Here is a 15665-nt window from a genome sequence, read left to right as displayed (position 1 = left end):
TCCAAGGGTCACAAAGATGGCCATGGTTAACCTGCTTTACAAAATCAATCCAAAAGTCATGAACCTGGGAAAGGGACTAGTAGAGATGGAAGGCAAAAATGGAAGGGATGGGGAAGAAAAGAGAAAGTGAGAAAGTGTGTAGGAAAGAGGAATAAGAATGCAGTGTGTTTGTGTGTGTGTGTGTGTGTGTGTGTGTGTGTGTGTGTGTGTGTGTGTGATCAAAACAAAATTAATCAAAAAAAAGGGAAAGGGAAAAAAAGAAATATAAGTAGATAAATAAATAAATAACCTAGAAACCTGAAACCTGAGCATTGTTTTCATCAACAAAAGGAAGGACCTAATGTCCTTTTCACTAGTTTCACAGTGAAACTTCCCAGCTGGTCACACTACAGCAAAGCTGCCAAATGACAGCCCAGCCTCCATTCAAAAACAACTTCCAGCCAACTTTTACTGCCTGGATCTAAAATATGAGCAGATAGACAGAGACCATTAGACTGTGGAAAGGATATCATGTGAAGAATGAAGGACAAAGGACATCACACATGGCTGAAATGAGTTTGCCAGAAACAGATTTTGTAGATATTTTTTAATGGTTCAGTTAGAAACATTGTTGATTTAGGAAAATAGCAGAAGTTAGGTTTTCCTCAAGGTCTATGACATCTACATCCACAGGTAATTGGCTAGGTTTACAGTCCTAAGCAGGGATTCCTACCGATTGATTTGATTTTAGTCCAATTAGACAGGTGTTGATTACCCCCCCCCCCCATATAATTGTGATTACTGCATCATTAGTAAATACCTTGCCTGGCAAGTCATTTCATGGTTCATAGGTATACTGGCTAGTTTTATGTTAACTTGACACAAGCTAGAGCTATCACAAGAGGGGCAGCCTCGATTTAGAAAACGTCTCCACAAGATTCAGCTGTAGATCAGTCTGTAGGGCATTTTCTTTTTTTCTTTTTTCTTTTAAATTGGACATTTGATGTATTTACATTTCTTTTGTTTTGTTTTGCTTTGCTTTTGTTTTTTATTGGATATTTTCTTTATTTATATCTCAAAAGTTATCTCCTTTCCCAGTCCCCCAGAACCCCCTATCACATTCCCACTCCTCCTGCTTCTATTAGGGTGTTCCCCTACCCACCCACTCCCACCTCCCCATCCTCACATTCCCCTACACTGGAGCACCTAGCCTTCCTGGGAACAAGGACCTCTCCTACCATTGATGCCTAACAAGGCCTTCCTCTGCTACATATGTGACTGGAGCCATGGTTCGCTCCATGGTTGTTGGTTTAGTCCCTGAGAGCTCTGGGAGGTCTGGTTGGTAGATCTTGTTGTTCTTCCTATGGGGTTGCAAACACCTTCAGCTCCTTCAGTCTTTTCCGTATCTCCTCCACTGGGGACGCCATGTTCTGTCCAATAGTTGTTTGTGAGCTTCCACCTCTGTATTTGTCAGGCTCTGGCAGAGTCTCTCAGGAGACAGCTATATCAGGCTCCTGTCAACAAGCTCTTCTTAGCATCCACAACAGTGTCTGGATTTGGTGTCTGTATATGGGATGGATCCCCAGGTGGGGCAGTCTCTAGATGGTCATTCCTTCAGTCTCTGCTCCACCCTTTGTCTCTGTAACTCCTCCCATGGGCATTTTCACTAAGAAGGACTGAAGCATCTACACTTTGGTCTTCCTTCTTCTTGAGCTACATGTGGTCTGCGAATTGTATCTTGGGTATTTCAAGCTTTGGGGTTAATATCCACTTATCAGTGAGTGCATACCATGTGTGCTCTTTTGTGACTGGATTACCTCACTCAGGATGATATTTTCTAGTTCTATCCATTTGCCTAAGAATTTCATGAAGTCATTGTTTTTGATAGCTGAGTAGTACTCCATTGTGCAAATGTACCACATTTTCTGTATCCATTCCTCTATTGAGGGACATCTGGGTTCTTTCCAGCTTCTGGCTATTATAAGCCAAACCAAAAATTCTCAACTGAGGAATATCAAATGGACATTTTTTTAATTAGTGATTGATGGAGGAGGCCCCAGTCCATTAGGTATGGTGCCATCCCTGGGCTGGTGTTTCTGGGCTATATAAGAAAGAATGTGAACAAGCTAGTAAGCAGCACTCTTCCATAGTCTCCATATCCGCTTCCAGGTTGCAGCCCTCCTTGAGGTCCTGTCCTGACTTCCTCTTGTGATGCACCATGATGGGGAAGAGCAAGTAAAATAGACCTTTTCCTCCTCAAATTGCTTTGGCCATGGTGTTCCATCACAATAGTAACCCCAAGACCAGAGGCTTTACCAGTAAGCAGAACTGATTGATTTTCTGTCTTAGAAGTTTGCATAGCACCTTCTGATACACCAGCTAACCCTGATGGAGGAGGTAAGGCCTTGTAAAATTTCTCCCATTCATATGTCCACTGATATGGGCATTATTCAGGTCTTGTAGTGTAACCACACTGTTAAGATTTCATAACTGTAGCATCCGTACTGTCCCTAAAAAGCACCACCAAGACTTAGGCATCCTCATCCTCCAGTTTTTACAGTCTTTCTTCCTCTTCTTCCCCAATACCCCCTGAGCCTTGGATATAGGGCCTGTGTTGTATATGTACCAGTTATTGATAGAATCCCCATTGTCATTTATTCTTTGCATTTTGACCTCTTGTGGATCTCTATAGTAGCATACATTTGCTAAAGGGTGGGAAATTTCTATGGTAAAGGGTGACCTACATTTAAGAACTACCCAACTAGCCATCAATGGACGCTGGGAGAGGGAAAATCAGTTTTCTCCAGTGGTGAGCACACTGTAGGTTTTTCAATCCCAAGTGAATGAGCCCTAAACACATGTATGCATAGCAACACTAAATGTACTTAGTAGGTTAGATATTTATGTTTAGACTGAAATGTATATAACAATAATAATTAAAGAAAAGTCATTAGTTTGAGAACGAATGGAGAATATACAAAAGGAGTGAAAATGAGGAGTAAACATCATACACACAATATTTATGCATGAAATTGTCAAAATTTCAAAATTTAATTTAAAATATTTTTAAACAAATTATTGAGGGCTTGGGAAGATAGATCAATAATTAAGGTGCTTACTATAAAATCGTAGGAAATTGAGTTCAGATCTCCAGAGCTTTTGACCCCAGAACTGAGAGGAAATAGGTAGATTCCTGGAGTTCACCAGCTAGCCAGTCTAATGTTAAATCTGTGGGTTTCACATTCAGTGCAAGAACCTGCCTCAGAAACTAAAGTAGAGAGACACTGAAGAAAACACTTGTCTCCAAGCTTACATGCGTGCATGTGCATGCACACCCATGCCAACATTAATTACACATACACAATCACACACATGAGCATTCCTAGACACCATATTTGCACAAACCTCTCGCTGATATCCTCGTATGTCTAAAGTTTTGTTTCTATAAAATGCATAACAGGATACTTCAACTAAGACATTATCATATGATTAAAATACCAGAAGCTAAATTAAGAGCTAAGAGTATGAAGAACTTACACATTTTCAAACTGAGAAGAAGTTGGACAACTACTCAAAATGCTATCATCAGGTTAGCAGTGCGTTTAGAGAAAAGGTTTGGGAGCATTTCTTATGTGAGAGTTTACAGGACCCTGTGTGCAAAAGAGCAAAGAGCGTCTTCAGTAGAGAAACTGAAAGTGTCCTGAAGAGTAGGTGGGGGGACTTGGGAAGCTGAGGCCTGACTCTTGTCCGGGATCTCTGTGTGACAAGAGCAAGATGGCAGGCTTCTTTCACTATGACAAGATGAGAAATACTGCAATCTCCCAGAACACAAGGTGAAAGGCTGGATACGGTGCCTCAGTCTCAGTCTCTAAGGAACTCGCTAAACTGCTCATGAGTAGAGGACAATCAGACTAAAGCAACATCCAAGGGGCCCAAAGGGAAGCAACCTTGCAGCAGGACATTCATAAAAAGATTACTGGTATAGAGAGAATATAAGAAAGATACAGATAGAGTTAATGTTGATATGATTCCTTGCTCTTCTTCCTTCTCATAAAAAATCAGTATAGCTTTGTGTAAACTTTTGAGAAATGATGAGAGACAAAACGCACATCTAGCAATTACTATCTTCAAACAACTCTCTATGATTCATATTAACCCATTTGAGTATTGCCATACACCATCATAGGGAGTGTCATCAGTCTCATTGTTCAGATGAGGAATCTAAGGCTCTAAAAGATTTTGAGTCACTAAGGTCACACAGCTGTTCACACAGTGGCAATTCCACTCATGCTCCCGTCCAGTGAGCTTTCTGGTTAGCTCTCTTATTCAAACAATAAATTATCCTCTGGTAAATCCTTGGTTATAACATGTGCTAAGTATTCTGATGTATGCTCAGCCTCCTTGAAACTGTGTCCTGAAGAAGCAGGCGTCTGCTGCTTTAGCTGCCTCTATACTCATTACCTTTCTTCAATAGAAACAAAAGGAATTTATGATCCTCAGGGAGTACTGCTATCACAGGAGTTGGCCCTGGAGCACTCCAGTGTCAGCTCTTGTGCAGACACAGGAAGCAGATTTTTTACCTTGATGGAAAGTTTCCTGGATGAAGCCGCCATGGTAGGAGAGGACTATCACCTGCATACTGAGAAGGCTGAGAGGAGAGGGCTTTTAATTCAAGGCCAGACTCAGCAGTGCAGGAAGGGTGAGCTCATCCTAGACTCCAGAGGGAGACCATGGCTCTCAAAAATAAAGTCCTTTAGTTGGAACACTATGTAGATCTAGTACATCATAAGTTAATATTTATATCTTCTAAGGATATATTTTGAACATGAAAGACATTTTTTAAATTAAGGATCACTTTTATTAAAAACTGAAGACCCTGCAGTGAAAATCATTCCAGTAATGCTATGCATAGGACTCAAGAGTTGATAATGCCTAAGGATAAGACAGAAATATTACTTTCAATTGTTTTTTAACAAACATGGTTCAGAAATCCTGTTTTAAGGATACCAATCAATCTTCTACCTAAAGGACATTATTTTACATTTGTCTCCAATGTAAAATAATGTCATTATGTTGTTGATATGCATTTGTTTGCTTGGCTGTTGTCTGTTTTTTGTCAACCACACTTTCAGGCTTAATTTTGCTTTCAGTCTCTGTAGTTGCCAGTATTAACATTTAAAACTTCTGTAGTAGAATTCATTCAAGACAGAACTGACAAATAGAATAGAGTACATCCCTGTTGAATTGTCTCTAAAAGGCAATGCAACACTGTTAACATAGTGAGTTGTTCTGGATTTCAAGAGTACATCAGACATTTATTTCATCAGCTAAATCTGTATTTCTTGATTAGGGTCATTTAATTTCCACCCATTCATTCTTCAAATATCCCTGAGCAGCTATTATACAGTAGGCTTATGCTGGGCATAGAAAGCCAAGGCAAAAAATAAGGTAGAAATGATCTCAGCTCTTTTTACTCTGGCAATGTAAGGGATTTATGGAGTTGAGTTGATATATCTGTTCCACACATATAGGATGTCTTTGCTGGAGTAGAAGATAATTATACTCACAGGAATGTCATATAAAACCCTTGACAAGATCTGTGAGGGACCTGCAGGACCAATGTATGTTCTGGTTTTCCTTTTCTTTTCTTTTCTTTTCTTTTCTTTTCTTTTCTTTTCTTTTCTTTTCTTTCCCTTTCCCTTTCCCTTTCCCTTTCCCTTTCTTTCTTTCTTTCTTTCTTTCTTTCTTTCTTTCTTTCTTTCTTTCTTTCTTTCTTTCTTTCTTTTTCTCTCTACTTTTATTAGTTCTGCTATCATTTTTTGTAAGAATTAATAGTCTTTGGCTTATTTGTAAGTCAAAGTCACAGTCCTCTGTGGTTTTGTTAATCAATGTCTACTGGCTTTCAGCAGTCCTACATACACTGTGTTCTGTTTGAAGACAGACAAGAACCCAGACCTGGACGAATATTGCAGCTCATGCTACGGGGTTCAGCAATCCAGAGCTTTGAAAGAAATCGCTTCTTCAAACTTCCTGGAGTTGAGGTCAGAAAATAAGGACAGAGATATCTGCGCGGGAACAATCGGAGCAGTTTTCTGGGCCAGACATATTCCTAGCTCTCAGAGTCTTCCAGAGAAATACCAAGATGATGAGTGCCATTAAAAAAAAAAAAAAAGTTGGCAATCCCTGCCATTCTCAGTACCAAAATTAAATGCAACAACTAAGCTAAGTAGGGCTGCACGTTGCCTATTGCTCATCATAAAATCCCCCACGGTGCTAAGCTGATAGGAGCCCCAGAGCCAAGTCCTGCACAGGAGATGCCAAGAGCTGGGAATCAAGTCAACTGCCACCTAATTGACTCGAGGCATCTCCCATGCTCCCTCGCCAAACCAGTTTCTGCAAATCCTTTCTGTGTACGCTCTGATCTTTACAATTTTCAAGGACAGTTTTTATCTTAGTTACCTTTCCAACCTATATTACTGCTATTGCTTTAGATTCTTGTTACTTTTTCCTTATTTTCTCTTTTTGTCTGGACCTCCTGAAATAAGGGGCTTTGTTTTTTGTTTTTGTTTCATTTTTTGTTTTTTCTTTTAGAACCTGCTGCTGGGAGTGAAATCATCCAAGCTTGTTCACCCATATTTAATTTTTTTTCCCAGCAACTACAGTGGCTCAGCTGTTCATCTGGACAGAAATATGATAGAGCTTTTGTTGAACTTCCATGCTACTTGCCAGATCAATAAATGATTAGAAGACCTAACACACACTGAGGGGCTCCAGTGACTGAAATGATGGACAGTAAAACACTTTTCCATGATCATAAAAATCACTGCAAAAGTCCATTTTTGTAATCACTTGGTCCTTTACTAGAAAGAATATGTGGTCATTTGATTGTGGTCAAGTCTGCTGCTTCATTCTCCTACCAAGAGAATATACAAGTTTGGCATGGATATATATATATATCCATAACTTGGCAACATCTTAGTGTTGCACACTAAGCTTCCCACACAATAATATGTTCATATGCACATTAGTCTTGCTGTGTTTAGAAGGCCTGTTTTCTTGGTGTCCTCCATGTCCTCGGGCTCTTATTGGATTCCTGCCTCCTCTTCAGCAGGGTTCTCTGAAACCCAAGAGCAGGATCTGATGGAGACATCCCTTTCAGAGGGGGATGTTACAAAGTCTCTCATTCCCCTCCTAATGTCCAGTTGCATATTTATCCCCATCAGCTTCAGAAGGAAGTGTCTCTGATGAAAGCTGAGTGAGGCACTGATCATATTTGTCTTTCTTTGTCTGGGTTAACTCATTTGAGATGATTTTCTTCTTTTAGTTCCATCCATTTACCTGTAAATTTTATGATTGAGGTTAGGGTGTGAGTAATATTCCATTGTGTAAATGTATGACATTTTATTTATCCATTATTCTGTTGAGGGGCATCTAGATTGTCTCCAATTTCTGGCTATTATGAATAAACATGAGTGGAAAAGTGTGTCTTTGGTAGGATAAGCCATCCTTTGGGTATAAGCCCAAGAGTAGTATAAATGGATGTCAGGGATATGGATTCCCATCTTCCTTATGAACCACCACACTGATTTCCATAGTGGCTGTACAAGTCTGCACTGCCACCAGCAATGGATGAATATTCCTCTTATTCCACATCCTCTCAAACATGAGCTATCATTTTTTTATTGATCTTAGATATTCAGATGTGTGTAAAATAAAATATCAAAGTAGTTTTGATTTCTGTTTTCTTGTTGGCTAAGAATGTTGAATATTTCTTTAAGTTATTCCCAACCATTTGAGTTTCCTCTCAAGAATTCTTTATGTAGATAGCTATACCATTTTTAAATTGGCTCATTATTTTTCTTGATATTTAGTTACTTAAGTTCTTTATATATTTTGGACATGAGCTTTAAGGGATGTTTACTTATCAAAATCTTTTACAATGTGTAGGCTTCCATTTTGACCTAATGACAGTGTACTTTGCAATGCAGAAGTCTTTTGGTTTCCTGAAGTCCAATTTATTAATTGTTGCTCTTTGTTCCTGTGTTAGAAGTGTTTTGTTTCTTGTACAAATGATTTCAAACTTATTCTCTGTTTCTCTTCTATCTGGTTTTATGTTGGGGTCTTTGACCATTTAGAGTTGAGATTTGTGCAGGGGCTAAGCATGGATCTATTTGGATCTTTCTATATGCAGCTGTCCAGTTTCACCAGCAGCATTTGTTTTTTGTTTTTTGTTTTTTTTTTCCAAGACAGGGTTTCTCTGTGTAGCCTTGGCTGTCCTGGTACTCACTTTGTAGACCAGGCTGGCCTCGAACTCAGAAATCCGCCTGCCTCTGCCTCCCGAGTGCTGGGATTAAAGGCGTGCGCCACCACGCCCAGCCACCAGCAGCATTTGTAAAGGATGCTGTCTTGTTTTTGCAGTGTGCATTGTTTGCTTACTTATCAAAAACCCTTCTTTTGTTCTAGAGCTTTCAAGTGCAATATTAAAGTTCTAGTATAAGTTCTCTCCATTTTTTTTTTCATGTAGGCATTTAGTGCTATGAACTTGCCCCTTAGAGTAAACTTCATTATGTCCCACAGTGGGTACAGTGTGTGTCCATCCATTTCATTCAATTCTAGAACATCTTCAATTTCAGAGGCCGTTTTTTTTTTTTTTTCATCTAATGAGATGATCATATAGTTTTTATCTTTCAGTTTGTTTATATAGTGGATTACTTTATCCACTATATATGTTGAACCATCCCTATATCTCTGGGTTAAAGCCCACTTAATCATGGTGGAAGATCACTCTGAAGTGGTCTTGGCTTCAGTGTACAGTTACTTTATTGAGAATTTTTACATCTATCTTTGTAAGGGAAAGTAGTCTGTAATTTTGTTTGTTGGATCTCTATATGGTTTGAGTATCAGGGTAACTATAGCCTCATAAAATGAATTGGACAGGTTTTTTTTTTCTGTTTCTCTCATGTCCTCTATCCAACCCTTCCATCTCTTGTATTCTGTTGGCTCTTTTTGACTGTGTTTTTATGCTGGTGTCTAACCATTTGGGATTGAAAAGATTGTAATTATCCATGTTGATATCTGGTCTTGTCTTTGTTGGGTGGGTATTTATTTCATGGATTCTGTTTCCTCTCTAGTTCTGGAAATTTTTCTGTGGACCTGATAGGTATGGCCACTGGGAGTTCCAGGTAAAATGTGTTTGGGGGTTTAGAGATCTGTCAGGGATGGGAAATGGCTTATGAGGACTGACAGCATCCACAGGAGGGAGGAAAACAGGGTGTTCTACCAGGATCTGCTTAGTCCTCTGGGAATGGGGGCAGAGAATAAGGAGAGGCCAGAACAGGTGGTCTGTTACAGACCTGGGGATGACACGGGTGAATAAGACTCATAGAAACAGAGGGAGGAGCAGTGATCTGTAGTTAGCCTACTTTCGTCCCTGTCTGGAGTAGTAACCTGTGGGTTTCTAGGTTGTGCCAACTAGACTCAGAGGGAGACAGGGCTTAGATAAAGTAATATGATGGGGAAAGATTAGGAGGGGAAGATCTGTGTAGTGCACTGGAGATGGATGCAGGACAGGAAGGAGGCGGGCAACACATGCTCTGCTGCACAGCTCGGGATGAGACAGGAGGATTGAGTCTGGAATAGAAGACAGAGAGCTAAGGCTTGGCAGTCAGCCTACCCTGGCAGAAGTGGCCTTCAGGTTTCCAGGGAATGCTAGCTGAATTGCAGTTCTGCTTCCCTGTTCAGAGTGTTATTTTCTTTTTCTTTCTTTTTCTTTCCCTCTCTCCCTCCCTCCCTCCCTCCCTCCCTTCCTTTTTCTTTCTTTCTTTCTTTCTTTCTTTCTTTCTTTCTTTCTTTCTTTCTTTCTTTCTTTCTTTCTTTCTTCTTCTGATCAGGATTTTATTTGATGAGCCTCAAAAAGCAGAATTCAAAAATGGCCACCCACTACTAGGACATTTAGTGGTAAAAACATTATCACCGCCTGTCTTTTATAAGGTGCGTTCACATGCAGATATCACCAGAGAACAGACATGGAAAGTCCAGGAGGTACATGCGCACTCCTGGGAGGCGAAAGGCTGTCTGAGCCCACTTTGATAGAAACTTACAATAGATTCCTTATAAAAAAAAATTATCTCGGGCTCTTCCCCCTTTATTTACTAAAAATACAGAATTGAAAGTTTCTCCCCATTTTAACACTCTCCAAAATGGGTAACAGAAGATTTATTTCGGAAAGCTTCAAAAGGTGTTTAATCATTCTAGCATGGAGCCCACACTGACACTACCTTGCTGATCACAGACCCTGCAGAGACCTAAGGAGTCGCCAATACACAAGTTTCAAAGAAAGCCAGTCAGCAATGCACTGTGATAGGTGGAGGGACAGAATGCTGGCGAAGACACAGAGTAAAGAATCCCGAGAAGGTTTTGGTGCCATTTTCGTTTAATGACCCAGTAGTAGAGCGAGGGAGCTACTTGACTCGGGCTGTGATCACGCCACAATGTTTCTAGTGAACTGCTACAAGGACCCACCGCTGTCAGCTGGCATCCTTGGATCCCAGTGCTGGGCACGAAGTTGCAGCCCCAATTCCCAAAAGACTTAAGGCTGGGTTATATAATGGAGTTTTTTGGGTTTTTTTTTGTTGTTGTTTTTTTTTTTTGCCAGATGGGAGCTCTTTGGCAAAGACTCCTTTAGGGAAATATCATTTGGCTTCCTCTTCAGGGAGGTCGGGAAGGACCATCACACTCTCCTCCCTTCTTCCAATCAACTGGGGTGGCAACTGGCTTTGCTGCTGTCAGCTGAAGAGAGTCAATCATTCTGAGAATCTCATCAAACTTCCTGCCAGTGGTGGCTGGATAGCTTTAGTTTCTTGTCGGGGTCAAAAAACAACAAACAAACAAACAAACAAAACCCGAACACCACAGGGGCGATCACAGACATGTCGTTATCATCCTTCTCTGCTGGATCCAACATGCCCCCAAAGGATGGCAAGGTCCCTGTCCTTATCATCGATGATGGGAAATGGTAACTTTTCTGTGGGTGCTGCACCATTGTAAGCATTGATGTCTTTGATCCAGGCAAGAGGATCCTCAACACTGTCAACGGGAAAGAGCAATCAACTGAACATTTCCTCTTGGCAAACTCGGGCGCCAACTTTGCAGCTCTGCGGAGTTCTGTGGTTCACACTGGGGTCAAGTTTCATGGGTGGGAAAAGAGAATTGTCTCACGAATCTCCCAGGAAATCATGGTGGTATCGGTCTCAGAGTTGGGGGCTTCGTTCCCCGAGAAGCAACCCTTTGGGCATGGCAGCCGTGCTGATGCTGAGAACAAGGAGGCACAGCGGCAGCAGTGAGCAGCTATTTTCTTTTTAAAGGAGTTTCAAATGACAAAAGTAAATCATGTGAAACCTCTGCTTACTGGTTTGCCTTTGCATGCATAGAATTGATTCTCTAGGCCATCCATCCCAGCAGGCATCATTTGTGCAAAAGATGAGCTTTCTATACTGCAAGGACAAGTGTGCCTCTCTGTTAAAGTGAGGGAAAACTCTAGTACATCATGTTTTGTGAATGAATTGCAATTAATTGAATGCCATATCTGCTGTAAAATTAGTTCATACCGTCATTAACACCAAACGTCACCCAACACCCTCCCATCTTTGCCTGTCAAAATGAGTATGATCAAAAAAAAAAAAGATTTTTAGAGAGACAATATATTTAACAACTTCTGAACAGTGTTCAACCATAGCCTAATTACAAACTTTTATGAAGAAAATTGTTTGGTCTGCAATGTGCTGTGGGGTATCACAATGTAGAACACCATGTCGTTTAATATCTCAGTAAAGCAATGTTGTGAAAGTTCTTTCTATGTTAACCAAAACAATTAGAAATTCTGAACAATTTACAAATTATCTTGTATACCTTGAGACACATATGGCATTACCGACAATGTGTTCACTGTCTGATTCATTATTAATACCTAAAATTTAAAAGACACAAAACGAAATGCCTTTTTGTACTAGTATAAATGGTTAGAAGTTTAAATGAACCCATTTTTAACTCTGTGATATTCGGTGTATATGCTAGATACACTATCAAACAGAAAAACTAGGAAGATCCTGAAGGCAATATATGCAAATTAAACATTAATTACTCACCGTGACCATCTCCAAGACATAGTGAAAGCACTTTTGTGTACCATATCGCAAAAGGAAGGAATCTATCCAACTATTATGTGGCAATATTAAGTCGTTGTGACGTCTAGAAAACACACACACACACAATTTGTCATTTGCAACAACAGAAATGTCTTCTCTTCCTCTTCCTCTTCCTCTTCCTCCTTCTCTTCTTTCTCCTCCTCTTCTTTCTCCTCCTTTTTCTCTGCTCCTTTTTTTTTTTTTTTTGTCTAGCTTCCCATGGCTCTCAATGCGTGAGGCCAGGTGCCCCTAACCTTCTTACTCTCTTATCTCAGTCTTAAATAGGTCTTTACTTCATCCCAAATGAGGAGATAGATATACGATTGTCTTTAAGGCCTACCTATGTCCTAAGGGATAAATGACTTCCCCTGAGAGCCTTAAGATCCATCAAATCTTATATAACATAAAGCAAGTCTCAGGAATTTGACTTTGGTTTGGTTTGGGTTAGGGTCATGCTACATGGTCAAGCCAAGAGCTGCCCTGCCTTGGCCTCTGCTCTCACCAGTGCTAAGGCAAGTGCACACCACCACAAGCAGCTTGCCCTGGGTTTCCTTGACTGCCACTTCTTACCCTACCACACCACTTTCTATATCTTTAGTCCTTCCTGCTCTACTAAGCCTCAGGTTTTCTTCTCTGATCTTTCCGTCTCCTTGATTTTGCTCTCCTCTCCATCACAGATTCACACAGTTTCAGTTTACAGGGGCTGCCATAAAACATTACCACCTCCTGGGAGGCTGAAAGCCAGAGTCAGGGAGACCCAGGTATCCAGAGGCACGGCTTCTTCTGAATTTTCTAGATAGCTTATTATGGTCCTCTTGCCATGTTGTCTACACAAGGTCTCCTCACTGGCAGTGCCTAATTGAACATATTGTATAAGTGTCAGACACACTGCTTTATGGCCTAACCTAATGACTTTCTTTAACTTAGCTATCTTATTACAGATACTGTCTTCAAATACAATCATCCTGAAGCTCTAGGGATTCGGCCTTTAAACTATAAACTTTGGAAGGACCGAATTTAGCCAATAATTCATACCAATCTTTCTCTTTCTTGAAAAGAAATGATAAAGAACTTCTATCTCAAAGTTGACTTTAAATTAGCAGCTGCATCAGAATCAAATTCTCTTCAGGGGTGCAGTGTCTTCCATTTTGCTCAGGCTCTTGCAACAGGAAAAAAAATGTTGGAATCAAGTTTGAATAGGCCATCCTACATTTCTAAATGACTGGGAAGCTTTGCACTTTGAAAGTTAGAGTAGAAGAAAGGGATGTAATTTTAGTTTGGAATTGTTACCTCATAATACCAATATAGTGGTTTGAATGAGAATGGCTCCTATACTCTCATATATTTGAATGATTGTTTCTCAGTTGTTGGAACTCTTTGGAGAGGGTTAGGAACTACAGCCCTATTAAAGGAGGTGTGTCATTGGGGATGCTCTCTCTGCCCCATGCTTGAGTGATTTAAGCTCTCAGTTACTGCTCCAGTACCATGCTTGCCTGTCTGCTGCCCTGCCCTGACAGCATTGGACTATAACTCTCTTAAACTGTAAGCCTCAAATTAAATGTTTTCTTTTATAAGTTGCCATTGTCATGGTATTTTGACACAGCAGAAGAAAAGCAAGTAAAACAACTGGAAGGAATTAAATCATACTATTTTCCACAAAGAAAATTTTACACCGTACTTTTAAATGCACTTATTTTTTTTTTTATTCCTCACCTCAGATTTCATTAGCGGGGGCTATAAAAATAAAGCTTCAAAAGTCAGTTATGAAGCCAGGTGTGGTGGCGCACACCTTTAATCCCAGCACTCGGGAGGCAGAGGCAGGTAGATTTCTGATTTCGAGGCCAGCCTGGTCTACAAAGTGAGTTCCAGGACAGCCAGGGCTATACAGAGAAACCCTGTCTCGAAAAAAAACAAAAAAACAAAACAAAAAACAAAAAAAAAAAGAAAGAAAAAAGTCACTTATGACATTACTATATGAAAAATTCCTAACACATCTTCAAAATATGTTTGTGTCCTCAATGATTACTTTTGAATTTTTGGTCAGAATTAATCATGTAACTTATTATTTCTATTTTTTCTTTTATTTCTATTATTTCTATTTTTCTGTTATATTTTCTATTTTTCTGATATATTTTTATTTCTAAAATTCCGTTCAAACCTGTACTTGTAATATACGTTGCACAACCATAATACAACAGCACAAGGGTGGCAATCATATCTATTTTGATTACTTGTTCATGTTCTATTTCCAGAACATGTGTTCTGTAAGTCTTTAATAAACAAACAAATCAGCTAACTTTATAGCCTGACTAACAAGAAAAAAGTTCTTAAAAGTCAATAAAACTTTAATAGAGTTATGCCAGTATATTAGATGACATGTGCAATTTCCTGTGCTTTTTGAATGATGCAGTACTGAGGAGAGTCTAGCATGGGATGCTCAGCATCTGCACGCATCTTACATAAAGTCATGAGTCACTTCAGGAGTGGATAAAGCAGCAGCTCCCCAAATGCAAGCCAAGAACCTGTAGTGTTTCTGAATCTCAAAGGAAGTCCTTGGTTAAAACTGTTTCCCTAACCATAGTAAATCATTTGTCTTTTGGACTCTGATTTTCTCATGAGAATACATGAAAACAAGACACTGCCATATATGGTGCCATAAATTAAATGAAGCAGCTGCCAGGCTTCTCTTAAGCCAAGTATTTAAAATATTTGAGAAAACACAAAATGCTGGCACTTTTATCAATAGAATGTTTGTTGTAAACTAACGTTACATTTGTGGTAGTTAGTTTTATTTGGCAATTTGACACGACACAAGGCCATCAGGTAAGAGAGCTTCAATTTAAAATTGTCAAAATCAGGAGGGCCTATGAGCATAGGCATATGGTGGACTGTCTTGATTACGTTATTTAACACGGGAAGACCCAGAACTCTGTGGATAAATTGACTTCCAGGGCTTGAGTTCTGGACTGCATATGAGTGAAGAGGGATATGCTGATGAGTAGGCATAAATGCATAATTTTTTCTCTATCCTTGCCTCTGAAAGTTACTAGCTTCTTGAATGTTTAATATTACAAGTTACTTAAGACAAAAAATAAGAATCATGAGACCAAGGAAGTGGCCCGTTGTTCAGTGCTGTGGGAAAACTAAAGCAAAAGTAGAGCCCTTCCTTTTAACTAGTCCTTTAGATCACTGATCATAGGGTACCTATGATGTCATCATTAGGCACAACACTAGTCCTTACAAAAATTCACTCAGTTTCTACTGATAGGAACCTAAGTAATAGTGTCCAGACAGGCAATTTATGGATCTAGGAACACACCCAAAAAATGAGTATTCATTTTTTACTTCTATTCTGTGTCTACCTTAAAGCCAAACTCCTGCTAATTTCTAGCTGCTGATAATAAACTGTGACATCTCCATAGTGACTTTCTGGCAACCATCTCTCATTCGGAGAGATTTCTGAACTCCATATTGTTGATGCCATCACTCAAAGGTTACTTTAAA

General features: G+C 39.8%; 1 pseudogene; it reads right to left on the bottom strand.

Annotated features, from left to right (window-relative positions):
- Positions 1-10625: 10625 nt before the first annotated feature.
- LOC110338597 lies at positions 10626-14377 on the bottom strand (annotated as a pseudogene).
- Between the last annotated feature and the right edge of the window lie 1288 nt (positions 14378-15665).

Source organism: Mus pahari, chromosome 22 (genome assembly GCF_900095145.1).
Source record: "Mus pahari chromosome 22, PAHARI_EIJ_v1.1, whole genome shotgun sequence".
In the NCBI taxonomy this organism is placed as follows: domain Eukaryota; kingdom Metazoa; phylum Chordata; class Mammalia; order Rodentia; family Muridae; genus Mus; species Mus pahari.
The sequence above is the reverse complement of the archived record's forward strand: the minus strand, read 5'-3'. Positions and strand labels throughout refer to the sequence as shown.